Below are 12,584 nucleotides of genomic sequence, written 5' to 3'. Positions count from 1 at the left end.
AAGTACTTTGGGATCCTAGCTAGTTGATCACTACCTGTACTATCTTTTGAGTTAATTTATAATATAACATGTAGCCAAATCTGTAATATGATAAAGGTAAGTGAAAGAAGCATGGTGTTCTATAATCTAAAGATAAGGAGGAAGGAGTTGTTTCTGTTGGAGGTGACCTTCAGGAAAGCAAATCTTTGTCCTTAAGACAGTCTCAGGATTGGCCACGCACCAAGCTGTCAGGAAGGTCCGTCTGGTCCCCAGTCTTAGTCCACAAGGGCATTTCAGCCTGAAGGGTCTTCTCTGGCTTATGGATTCTGCTGCTTCTGTGCCGTGTTCAAAGTACAGGAACCCTTAAAAGGCTACCTCTGGTCCGTTTGTTCTGATGCATCAGACAGGATTGTGCTGCTCTCAGTTGTGAGCAACAGGATGCAGATTTCCTTCACCTCTAGCCACTGACAGATGTGGCTCACTCCCCTCCCCCTCTCCTCCACCAGGAGAAAGACTGTCCAGCTTAGGGAGCAGGGCCTATTCACCCCACTTAAAGCTAAGACATTTAGTCTCTCTCTGACACTTCTTGCTAGAGCCTATTAGGCTTTTGGAACGATTTATGTTTTATGCTCCGCTGTCTCCCTCTCCTGAGCCAATACGTAAAAGATGACCACTTGCTTAATAGGAAAAAGAAAAAGGGGAACATAGGGAGCCCTATAAACTCAATTCCAGAACTAGAAAGCTTGGGCTCAAGCCCTAGGTCTTCTCCTTACTGGCTGTTAGAGCCGGGCAGGTCAGTCTGCCATCTAGAAACTATTGCCAATGGCTCCTACCCCCAGCGGCCGTTGTGAGAGTTAAAAACTAGATGTGGCTGCTTAGCATGAAAGTTCTTTGGCTCATAGCAAGCCACAGATTCCTCTGTCTCCCCAGCAGACCCCAGAGCTGGATGCATAGGAGGCAGTTGGAGCTCTCATAATCCACTGTGGAGTCTAAGCCAAGATGGAGACGTCTGACATTATTCACTTAGGCCTCCAACTGCAACCTGTTGATGCCCATTTTATTCTTTGTTGAAATGTGTTCATTTACCCCGCTAGGGCAACAAATAATCTCTCGGAATGTGTCAAAGAAGATTAGCCAAGAAGTATTTATTAAGCTGTGCTGGGGTTCCATATTAATGACAGGCGCCACAGAGGGCATAAAGAAATGTAAGGATGCTCACTCCCTTCAGGGAGTTTATAATTTAGTTAGAGGAACAGGATATTACAGGTTAAAACCAACAGATGTAGAGAGAAATAAGTCAAAGGACATTTCAAGGTAAGTGACCACAGGTCAAAGGAGTGGAGCAGATGTGTTTTAAAACACTTGGAGAGGGCAGCCCCGGTGGCTCAGCGGTTTAGCGCAGCCTTCGGTCCAGGGCGGGATCCTGGAGACCCGGGATCGAGTCCCACATCGGGCTCCCTGCGTGGAGCCTGCTTCTCCCTCTGCCTGTGTCTCTGCCTCTCTCTCTCTCTCTCTCTCTTTCTGTCCCTCTCCGTGTGTCTCTCATGAATAAATAAATAAATCTTTAAAAATAAATAAATAAATAAAACACTTGGAGGAAGTGAGGGCCAGACCAGGCTGGAATGGCATGGCATGGCATGGCAGGGATTGGAGCTGGTTTGTATTAGGTAGTTTTCAGCTATAAAAGTCAAAACAACCCAAAATTTCATAACGGGTAAGAATATCTGTTATCTCACATATAATAAGCCTGGAGCTCAGAACATGTGGAGGGCCCAAATTTCTATTCCACCATCTTCAGCATGTTGGCTTTTGTCCTCAGGCCTGTCACCTTATGAAACCCAGTTGGTGACCACAGTTCCCAGATCAACAACTTAGAACAGCACAAGAAAACTTTGCCCAGAAACCCTCTCAGCAAACTTAGTCTTGTCCACATAGAGGATACCTAGGGCCTACACCAGCCCCTGGCAAAAGGAAGAGAATTAAGAAGATTGGTTCAAACTAATCAAGATTCGCTCCTGGGGCTGGGGCTGGGCAGGGCCCCTTCCTCCAGCACACATGTATGAAAGTGTACATCCAAATAAATTGGGTTTCTTCCACCAATTAAAGAGAGAGATGGACTCAGAGAGGCAACCAATGGTGTGTGCCACGTGGGTGGTGGTGGTTCCTTGGTCCAAAAGGAAGCATTTGGTAGCAAATAGCATCCTGGACTCTGAAACAGATTGCCAGGGTTCCAAGCCCTGTCCTGTCACTTAGTAACCTGAGCAAGTAGGTTAAATTCAGGAGGCCTTAGTTTTCTCATCTCTGAGATGAGATAATAGGTCCTACCTAGAGTGTAAACTTCATGAGGACAGCGACTTGTCTTGTTCACTGAGCTACCCTCAGCACTTAGCACAGAGCTTTGCACCTAGCAGGTACTCAATAGGTATTTGTTGAATGGATTCATAAATTAGATTGTTGTGAGGATTAAATGAGTACAGTGCATAGCCTATAAATTGTGCCCAAGAAAATTATACTTTGAGCTACATTTTAGAGACACTGGGAACCCTTCTCCACACGTGTCTTTTTGCTGCTTTGTTTCACATGGGCTGCCAGATTTATCACTGAACCCTTGCTCACGCAGAAGTTGACATGTGTCAAGAAGGCTCTGCTCCTGGTGAACTGGGGCTAGGACAACAAAGGCCCGTCACATCCTCTGCCAGAAAGAGGAAAACACTTGTGAGTCCAATACTTGGGACTCTGCAGGCTGCAGCTCTGACCGGTTTCTGAGCCGACCTTCACATTGTTAACTCCTCACATTGTTAACTCCTTGGGGTCAACCCCCTGAACCCCACCCCGCTGGGACCAGCTCAACTCATTCTGAGTGGAGGAATGCCTGTTTCACTGACAGAAAGGTTTGTTTCCACTCCATCTCAAGTCCAGTCCCAGCCAGCGTCTGACAGGTGGGCCAGCCCCGCCCATAGAGGCTGCCGCAGTAAATGCTCACCCTGTTTCTCCCAGAGTAGGGGGGAAGCTCCTGCAGGGAAACAACAGAGCCCCTAGCCACTTGGATCACTCCTAAAGTTTTTGAGATTCTGATCTGTCGTCCCCTCCCTCCTGTCCCCGGTAGCATTTTAAGGGCATAATGGCAAGAAGGGAAGACAAAAATGCCTACCTTAGGGCCTCTCTGACCCTGCTGACCCTGGCCTTGTCTCTGGTCTATCTCCCCCCTGATCATGCCCCATCACCCTCTCTTCTTGCTCCCCCTGCTTGAACCAGAGGCAGGGGCACTGTGGGGCTGGAGGCCTGGAGGATGCTAAACCAGTTTCTCAGGAATAATCCCTGTCTTCCCTCAGACTTCACTATGGTCCCTTGGCCTCCTCCCAGCTTCCCATGCCCATTGGTATCCAGGTAGGTTCTGCAGCCCAGACTGGAATATTGGAAGGCCTCGCCATTCCCTCTTCACTTTTAGGCAGCATTGATCAAGGCCAGAGGGTCAGTGGCCAGGCAGCAAGGCTGTTAGCCAACAGCAATATTAACTACCCAGTCTCCCTCCCCCACCTCCAGGCCTTTCCAATTTGCTTTTGTTGAGGAAAAGAGCTCCTGAGAAATTCCCTAATCTGCAACCCAGCAGGCATTCCTACTCCATGGAACATGGTGGAGAAAATCCCCCTGCCAGCTGTCTTCCACACACCTTGCCCAGCCCCCAGGGTTCCTCATCACCCTGGGCTCCCTGCCCCACCCACCCTCACAGGATGGATGGAGAAGTGGGGCCAGGGAGAGGGCACCAAAGGGACCCAGAGCGTCCCTATCTGACCAGGCCCTCAAACTTCCTTCCCACTAAGGATCTCTAGGACTTGATCCTTCTTTACTTGACTATCCTCCCCTTTGCTTAACCTAACCAATACCATGAAGGCAGGCAGATATCCTGGAAACCTCTGCTTCCCGGGCACCCCATCTGCCATGTAGGAAGCCCTTTGGGAAAAATCTCTTGAGAGTGGGTCTCTGCCTCTGGTCTGGTTCTCCTCGAGGCTCAAAGGCTTAGGAGCACCTCTAAAGAGAGGCCTCCCCAGAGTGCAGGACACACAGGCCCCCAGTGGCAACACTTGCTCATTAATCCAAGCGCTTCCCCGTAGGGGTTGAAGGTGGGAAGAATTTGTCCCTCCCTTCCTGGCCCTGCAGCAGAGGTGTTGACAAGTGTAGGCAGGTAGAGACAGGCCCACACAGCCATTAGGAAAGTCTTCGTAAAGCTCCCTGCATACCACTCAGCATGACGGGAAGTGTGAGGAAGATCCTAAATATCTAGAAAAAGTTGTCTGTAAAAAGGAATTTTTACCACACCCTAGAACCCTCAATTTTGTTTCTGAAACTTTTCATTCTTTGGGAAAACCTGGGAAGCCTTAGTTTATAAAAATTTTAGGACTCTGCTGTTACATGGCCTGAGTACACCGCCACTGGTTTCTTCAAACCGTGCAGTGGGACGTTGCTGATGTAAGCCAGCGCTCCAGCGGAACCTGACTGAACCCACAGGAGGCAAGTCACCTTTGAGGCAGTATCTCCATTTGCAAGAACGAAAGAATAGAGTGAAAAACTGCTACTAAGAAATTGTAAGGACACCCTCTTGGCAGATTTGCCGATGCTGCAATTCCCAGGGAGCCGAGATTCAAAGGCAGAGAGTCCCCTGGTGACAGCACCCGCCGCCGCCACTGCCTTTGACTGAATTACAGAGACGTCACACACTCAGAGCCGGAGCCAGGACGGGCCTGTGTGGGCAGCAAAGGGAACAATCCGAGCCTATGAGCAGGGAAAGCTGAGTTCCAGTCATGACTGCCTCTGTTTCCTCTGCGGCTCTGCTGAGTCACTTCATCTCTCGGGGCTGCAGCTTTCATACCTGTCGAAGGGGGCACAGGGCTGGTGGTCCTAGAGTCCCTCTCAGCTCCACGATTCACTGTATTCTAAGTAAGGATGGCCAGAGCATAGAAACTCCTCAAGCGTTCATTCCACCCGGATTACGTGAGTGTTTACTATGTGCTCAGCACCAGGCTGGGCTTCCTGCCCCGGAGAGCTCGAAGCCCGCTGGAACCAGCAGACACGTGACTCTGCTGGGATAAAGAAGGGCCAAGGGCACACCCACTGGCCCAGGGATGTCTGGGCATCTGCCCACCTATCCCTGCAATGGGCAGCCACACTTGGGAGGGTTTCTTTCAATGGTCCACAGGTCCCACTTGCCCTTGTACAACCTATGCGAGAGATGGATCTGAGTTGGCAGGCATCCTCACCAAATCAAGAAGTCACGCAACATGATGGAGTAGAGGCATAGGTCTCCGTTTGTGCAGGCCCCCCATTTTCAGAAGCCTATAAAGACAAAAAAGAGTTGAGAACTACTGATTTATCATGCTCAGGAATTGAATAGAAAAAAATAGCAAAGGTGCTTGTTTTGAGCATCAGCTGGATTTTGATCCCCCAGGACCCGTTCCCCCTCAATAACAGCACCCTACTTTTGTTCCCCACATCATGTGTGGCAACAGAAGGGCTGTGCCCAGCGTACCCTCCCCTCCGCATGTGACCTGAGCCTGCCAGCCACTTTCCTTGTTCTTGCAGCAGATGGCAGAGGTGTGCTCAGTGGGGCACGTGGTAGGGGCACCTTCCCACCAGGGGTGGCTACAGTATCCTGTTGCCTAGAGCGCTGGCTTCTGCCCTGGACTTGATTCTTCAGGCTTCTCATCAGTGCTAGGACTTAGTTACCTGACAGCCATCAAAAAATTCCTTTCCTCCTCAGGATGGAGCTGGAGTGGGTCCCATGGCTGGTAGTTGGAGGACCTAATGGAAATCTTCATGCTCAATGACATGAGGTCCAATGTGCACTTCAACCAAAATGTCTGTGTGCAGCTTGAGACCTTAGCTCCAGAGGTGACTGGGGGTCATGGTTTTGGAAGATATACCTGCCCTCATGTGGTGGGTAGATAATAGTGATGAAAGTAGAGAAAAAGATTGTTTACTGAGCTCTCAGGACGAGCCGTCCCTGTGCCAGGAGCTTTGTTTAATTCCCGCAACCCTATGAGGCAGGTGAAATCATCCCGATTTTGTGGACAATGGAACTCAGCTGGTTAAATCACATGCCAGAGGTCACTTGGTTGATGACCAACAGAGCGGGGATGTGAACTCAGGACGGTGAAAACTCAGAACTTGGGCTTTTAACCAGACACCACACTGCTACACTGTGAGCACTGAGGATTTATGGAAGAGTTCTCACAAAGAATCCGACCAGCCCAGTGCCACCTTGGATATAAGGGTCGAGGGGGGTGGGAAGAGCCAAGGAGTGCAGCAGTCTCCATCTGGTTGCCAGCAACAGTGGGGCCACTCATTGGGGACACTACCTGCAGCAGGACAGCCAGACGAGGGCTCTGGGTGAGCACGTCCAGGTTGACAGCCAAAGCCACGGAGAAGGTGGTGTTTCAGAGAGCATGGCAAGAGAGGAGCAGGGGGCCAAGACTGGGGAGCTTGGGGATTCCATAGTTGGACACTGGGAGGAGAAGAGGAGCTAGAGGAGGAGACAGACAGCCTCAGAAGCCAGGAGGGCATTTTGGAAGGCCAGGCTTCACCTGGTGCACTCAGGGAAGCTGGCCCATGGGTGCCCGGGGGAGCACCCCCTCCTGTTTCTAAAGGGTCTGGCTGAGTGGCTGGCTTCTGGCCCCTGCCAACCCAGGGAGCTGGTGCCCATGCTCCACAGCACCAGCTGAGACCCCAAAAGGGGAGTTGGGCCCAGCTGCAGCCAGGGCCTACCGGTCCTGTCCTGTGGTACAGGGAGCCAGGGTAGGGGTGGGGGTGGCCTGGGTTCTGCGGGCTGGGGGAGGCTTCCACGGAGCCTGGCAGGCAGCCCTTCCCTTCCCTCCCCCTCAGTCAAGGAAGGCAGGGAAAAATGTGTTTTTATAAATAGCTCCAGCCCCAGCTGATTTGTAAATTCAGTGGGTTTTTTTGTGTCAATGACATCACCCTCCTCCCCATAGCAACCCCCGACGATATCAAAATTGCCAAGCAACGTTGGAGCAGCTCCGTGCCCCAAACGAGCAGGTCGTTGCCTGAGGATTTAATGGAGAAATCCCAAAGTGAGCCTGGGTGCATGGTGGAGGAGGGGCGCGCTGCGGCTGGGAAGGCAGTGGGAGCTCGCTTGCGCCTGTGTGCAGCCTGCCAGGCAGCCCTGGGCCTGCTGGCGCTCCTCGGCCAAGGCCACGCTCCCTTTGACAGCGCTGCTGTCGACAGATGGGGGAGGGCACTGCTCCCTGCCTGATGTGCCAGGAGCTGGGAGCAGCCATCCAGGTGACTAAGCCGGCCCACTGGCACTGAGTCACCTGCTGTCCCCCAGATTCCTTCCTCCCTTTTGGCATCCGATTATTTTGGGAGCTGGAAACTCAGAGCTGCACCTGGGGCCCGCCCCTTCCAGTCCTTCCCTCTCTACCCTGGGCTCTAAGGAAGATGGGACCTATCAGGAATCCGCTGCCTCCCCCTAAGGATATGGAAGATGCTGTGGGGGCCCGAGGTTCCAGGAGAGAGATGCTGGCCGGCGAAGTGCAATAGCAGATATGGTGATCAGGCTGCTGTGTCCTCTGGAGGTGTCAGGAGAGAAGGGGAGCCGGGTCCGTGCTAACTGGAGTTCTCCCGGGCTGGCTTTGAACTCACCTCCCGCAGGATATTGCTGTGAATGAGTGGCTTCTAGGGTCAGAGTGGCATTTGGAGAGCAAGGCTGGATTGGCTGAGGCTGGCCTGTGCAGGTAGGTGGCTCTGTGCTGGGTGTGTGTGTGTATGAGGGTGTGCATGTCATCCCCTCCCCCTCCTGCTGAGGACAGAGAGCTGGGGACCGAGGACTTGGCAGCAGTTAATCCTAACTGACTCCAGACCCTCCCAGACCCTAAGGTGGGTGCTTTGGAAAAGGGACACCAAGCGCCTGGCCTAAACAGGACGAGGAGCAGCTCCAGCTCAGGCCCAGACCCTCTATGAGGCCACAGGACAGAGACACGGGAGGGTTTCGGGTAGGGAATGGCCGAGAGGGGTAGGCCAAGGCGGAGGCCCACCTGCCAGCACGCCAGACCCCCACTGGCTGCCCCCCGTCTTCTGACAGCCCCAGGGAACTAAGGAGACAGCCTCCTACCAACGAATTCTGTCATCCGACCATGTAGTGCCAGGCAGCACCGAAGCGTGTCCTCTGCGAGCCCACAGGGACGCATTCCCGGAGGAGGGCGCCGGCCAGGACGCGGCCTCCCCGCGCTCGGGGCCCGCCGGGGCCGCCGCCCGGCCTGGCGCCCACGGAGCATGCTCCAGTGTGTCAGGCAGAGGGGCGTGGGCCACCTCCCCGCGCCTCCCCCAGAGGGCTGGCAGGCTCGGGCCACACCGGTGAGTGAGCTGCCAGGGGGAGCAAGGCTCTGCGCCCACAGGGGCAGGACACCAAGACGACACCAACCAGGAGCCTTCGGGAGAAGCGGCTAAGCAAGAAAAGCACTGAGGTTTTCTTCCTCCTTTCCTTTCTCTCTCTTTTTTTTTTTTTTTGCCTGAAGGGAGTGCCTCTTCCTGGGCTAGAAACGAGCACCGGCCTGCAGTGAGTGAGGAGCTGCACCCCCAGCGCCCCAAGAGTGGCCACGGTAAGGTCCCTGCGGCCAGGGGGCCGGGGCCGGGGCCGGGGCTCGGGCCCTGCGGGCGGGGCTGGGGCGCCAAAGCGTCCAGGCTCAGGGGCGGAGGCCGCGGGGCTCCAGGACGAGGAGCCCCACACCCCACGCCCCACCCGGGCCTGCTGCTGCCTTCCCAGGTTGATTTTGAAACAGCCTGGTGCAAGCTGGCTTCTGGCTTCCCGGGTGGAGGAAGAAATGCTTGTTTCTACTGTTCCTGCCTTTACCTCCCGCCCTCTTGCTGGGCCAGGCTGGTGTGGTGCCACCGGGACGCCCTTCAGGGAGGCCCCGCTCACCCCCACCACCTCTCTGGGACACTCCACTCAACTATTCATCCCACAGATATTTATGGAGCACCACTGGGACCCAGCTCCCAGGCACGCCCTCGTGCAGAGTTTGACCTGGCCGAGATTCTGACTCTGAAACTTGGCGGGAGGTCCGGTTCAGGGGACCGCCTGGCTGGGCACCATTGCTTCTCACAGGCCCCAGGCTCCCCAGCTCTGCTGCAGGGTTCAGGACACGCTTGGCTCCAGGAGGGTCATGCCCACTGGGCTCGGGGCTTAAAGTGCTGGGGCTCCATGAAGAAGCCAGGCGAATCCAGCGCACGCGGTTTGGTCTTTCCCTGGTGTCACACAGCAAGGCTGGAGGGTCTTTCCCTAAGCTGGTTCTGGTGGGAACTGGGTACCAGGAGTAGAGGATGGACTCAGGGCTGCCCGACCCCACGGAGGCTCTTCTAGCTAGGGATAAGGCCTTGGGGCCGAGCAAGGGGGCCCCTCTGCAGCTTAGGAGGGGGCCTTGAAGCTGAAAAGCTCTGTGCACTTGAGAATGGGTGCAAGGTGGCGGTGTGGGGGCTGTACAGACCTTTTGGGCTCCCAAAGACAGACTGATTCTTTATGAGCTGAGCTCTCTGGAATGTGCCAGGCACAGGGAAGGTGCAGGTGGGTCTGGGGGTCTCTAGCCACAGTAAAGCTCACTCAGCACAGTACCCAAGGATGAGAGGGGGTGCCCTCTGTCCTGGAGAAGCACACTGGACTTAAGTCCAGATGAACTGCCAGTGTCTCCCAATCAATTAAGCCCCATACCTGGCTCTGGTATGAGGAAAATGACCCAGCAGTGGAGGTATTTGCCTCCTTGCAAAAGGTGACTCCAAGCCTAGGGGGTCTCCGATGTATGCAGAGCTGAGCAGCTGCTGATACCCATGCTCAGCTGGCAGAGGTTATGGAGTACCAGACAAACAGCAGGCCAGCTGCCTGGGCTAGGAGGAAGCAGAGGGTAGAAGCCAGGGCACAGGTGGCATGGGAGGGCAGGAAGAGGAGAGGTTGCCTGGGGTTTCAAGAGGGCTCAGGGAGGGCTCTGGATGGCTGCTTTCTTATACCTACCCATGTCCGTGGGAGGGGCTGGCAGGAGAGAGGTGGAGACACTGAGAGACAGTCCCAGAGATGCTTCTAACACACTGTGTCCTGGGTGCAGAAGGCAGGGAGGACTGTCCTGTGGCCCGATGCAGAACCATTCCTCTAGGATACCCTCAACACCATACGTGGGAAGGCCCAGGACTCAGGACCGACTCAGGCAGTAGGAAGGTTGCTAGCCAACCTCCTGAACAGGCATTCGGCAGCCTGACCCTCAAAGAAGTGAGTTAGCCAACAAGTTGGGATAGAACATGGAAAAGGAAACTTTCGAGGCAGAAAGAGCTCTCGACTACCTGGCCCTGCCAAGGGAAGCACACTGACCAGAAGCTGCCCCCTCATGAGCTCTGCCTGAGGGCGCACTCAAGGCTAAGGTAAGAAGTAGAAGACGTGAGATAAAGGGAAACTTGTCTGTTCTTGGCAAGACGTGGGCTCCAGGCAGCACTTGGAGGTGGCAATTGGCACCTGGTTCTGCTCTCTCGCTTGCAGGGGTTGCCTGATGACTAAGTACAAAACACAGGTGGCAGAGACGGGATGGGGGGAAAGTGCTGATAAATGAAGGAATGAGCCCTTCCCCTGGAGAGCTTACAGCTCTTCCCCAGAGGAGTAGAAAAGGGAGCCGAGCTTGGAGCCAACCCCACCAGAGACCAGCTGAGCTATAGAGCTTTGATCGGCAACAGGGTGGTGATGTTCCTTTGCCCACCCCAGGCCCCAGACTCACTGCTGAAGCTGTCAGCCATGACCCATCCAGTCCAGATAATTTATAAATTTAGACCAATACTGGGAGATGGATCTTAAAGTAGAACCTAACAAAGATGGATAAAAACAGATTAATTGAGAATGGAAAGCAAAGGAAGAAGCCGTTGGAACAGCAATGGGCAGAGGATGCATGCTCGAGGAGGTATACAAATGCAAGAGGGAGAATGGAGAATGCTGGGAAGGAATGGGAAGGAATGCCATACCAGCTCCAGTTTTTCCTGAATGGCAAATTGTCAGCCACTGAGTTTCTCCTAGGAATGACTTGAGTCTGTTGAGAGTTTCCTTCTCCATCTGGGGTCTAGTTGCAAGTCTTGAGGACTTAAAACAGGCTGACAGGAAAGGAATCAAGAGGCCTGGTCCGACTCCTTTGTGGGTCTGAAATTCTGTCACGTGGTGGCCCTGATTCATTGAGGAACTGTGTACTCACGAGCCCCACTTGAAGCACAAACTTGGAGGGGCTGCTTGCAGGGGGCCAGACCCAAGACCACAGGGGACCTCTTGATTGCTCTGGCAAGTGACTTAGAAATGCCCAGGAACCATAAGGTTCAGACTCAGAGACTTTATGCTTTTTCTGCCGAAGTTATCTGTTCTACAGATTTAGGAAAGGTAATCCCAGGATCTGTCCACCGCAAAGAGTAAAGTATGTCCCAGAACATGGCATACTTTCATATTCTGGGGGGAGTTAGCATGCAAAAAAATGGGTTCCAGTTCCCCCATAACTGCACAGACCCACATTAGCCCAAGCAAAGAGACACCCATGCTGGCCAGCAATTTCTATAAAACCTCATTACAACACATCAGGCAGTGCAGAGACCCAGGTCTTTATAGGAGGGGAGGCAATGACCTTTTTCCTACACCTGTGGATCTTCCGTGGCAACCTTCCCCCCTCCCCACCTCCCTCGTGCTGCCTCAGTCAGCAACTGCTGGCATCTTTCTGCTTGGCTCTGGTTTACCCAGGTCACAAAGCACTCAGGCCCCTGGGCTGCTGGCTTAGGAGGTGGAGGCAGATCTGTGTTCTCTCTCACACTAAGGCTAATCAGAACTCAGAGAGGGGGTACCTCTGGGTGCTCAGAGAAGCAGATCCAGAAAGCTCAGGTCAGCTAGTGAGTTGCTCTGGTTTCTGAACCCCTTGTGTCAGGGACCCAGCCCGCTCCACCTCTACCCTCAGGGCAAATAGCAACCAGCCAGTCACCTTTACTCAAGGTAAGTAGAGGTGCTGCCTGTTGCCTGCCTGCCTGCCTGCCCCAGCTCCTGAAGGCTGCAGGAGCAGTGGCAGGCAGAGTTAAAACCGGGAGGACTGGTTCTCTGGTTCAGCTTCCTGGCCTGGAGCCTCCAGCCTCCATTTTCTTTCTTTTAGCTTCAAATGAGGAAGGGCACAGAGAGTGGACGGAGCCAGGGGACCATCTATTCCACAGCCCCACGTGCATCCCAAGCACAGTTCGGGGTCAGTGAGGTGGGGCGCAGAGGAGGAAAGGACTGCCCCCAAAAGAAGCTCACCACTTTGGATTGCCGTAGCACATTCGAGCCCAGAGGAGTCTCTAAGAATGTTTAATCAAGCCCCATAATTTTATAGTGGGAAGCAGAGGCCCAGGGAAGGAAAGTGTGTCCTGAGATCACACAGCTAACTGGGGGGCAGAGCCTTGGTTTCAAGCCTTGGGGGTCCGCACCTCCCAGTCCTATACTCCCTCACTGCCCACGCTGCCTTTTTTGTTAGCAGCAACATCAAATGTGTCCCCAAGCATGGGCAGGCAAAAGCTGCAAGGTGACCTGATGGCTTGGAGGGGACAGCCTGGCCCCATACACCAGG

The 12,584-nt window shown here is 53.9% G+C and overlaps 1 protein-coding gene across 4 annotated transcripts in view; it reads left to right on the top strand.

Annotated features, from left to right (window-relative positions):
* Positions 1–7,208: 7,208 nt before the first annotated feature.
* Positions 7,209–12,584, top strand: part of PAK6 (p21 (RAC1) activated kinase 6) — a 37,795-nt gene continuing 32,419 nt past the window's right edge. Inside the window, exons 1-2 of one of the 4 annotated variants that reach the window (XM_041745974.1) lie at positions 7,209–7,724; positions 8,505–8,588. The gene's annotated coding sequence lies outside the window, so the exon portion shown is untranslated. The other 3 variants (XM_041745976.1, XM_041745975.1, XM_041745979.1) reach the window with 3 other exon arrangements.

The sequence above is a fragment of the Vulpes lagopus genome, chromosome 2 (genome assembly GCF_018345385.1).
Source record: "Vulpes lagopus strain Blue_001 chromosome 2, ASM1834538v1, whole genome shotgun sequence".
Taxonomy (NCBI): domain Eukaryota; kingdom Metazoa; phylum Chordata; class Mammalia; order Carnivora; family Canidae; genus Vulpes; species Vulpes lagopus.
The sequence above is the reverse complement of the archived record's forward strand: the minus strand, read 5'-3'. Positions and strand labels throughout refer to the sequence as shown.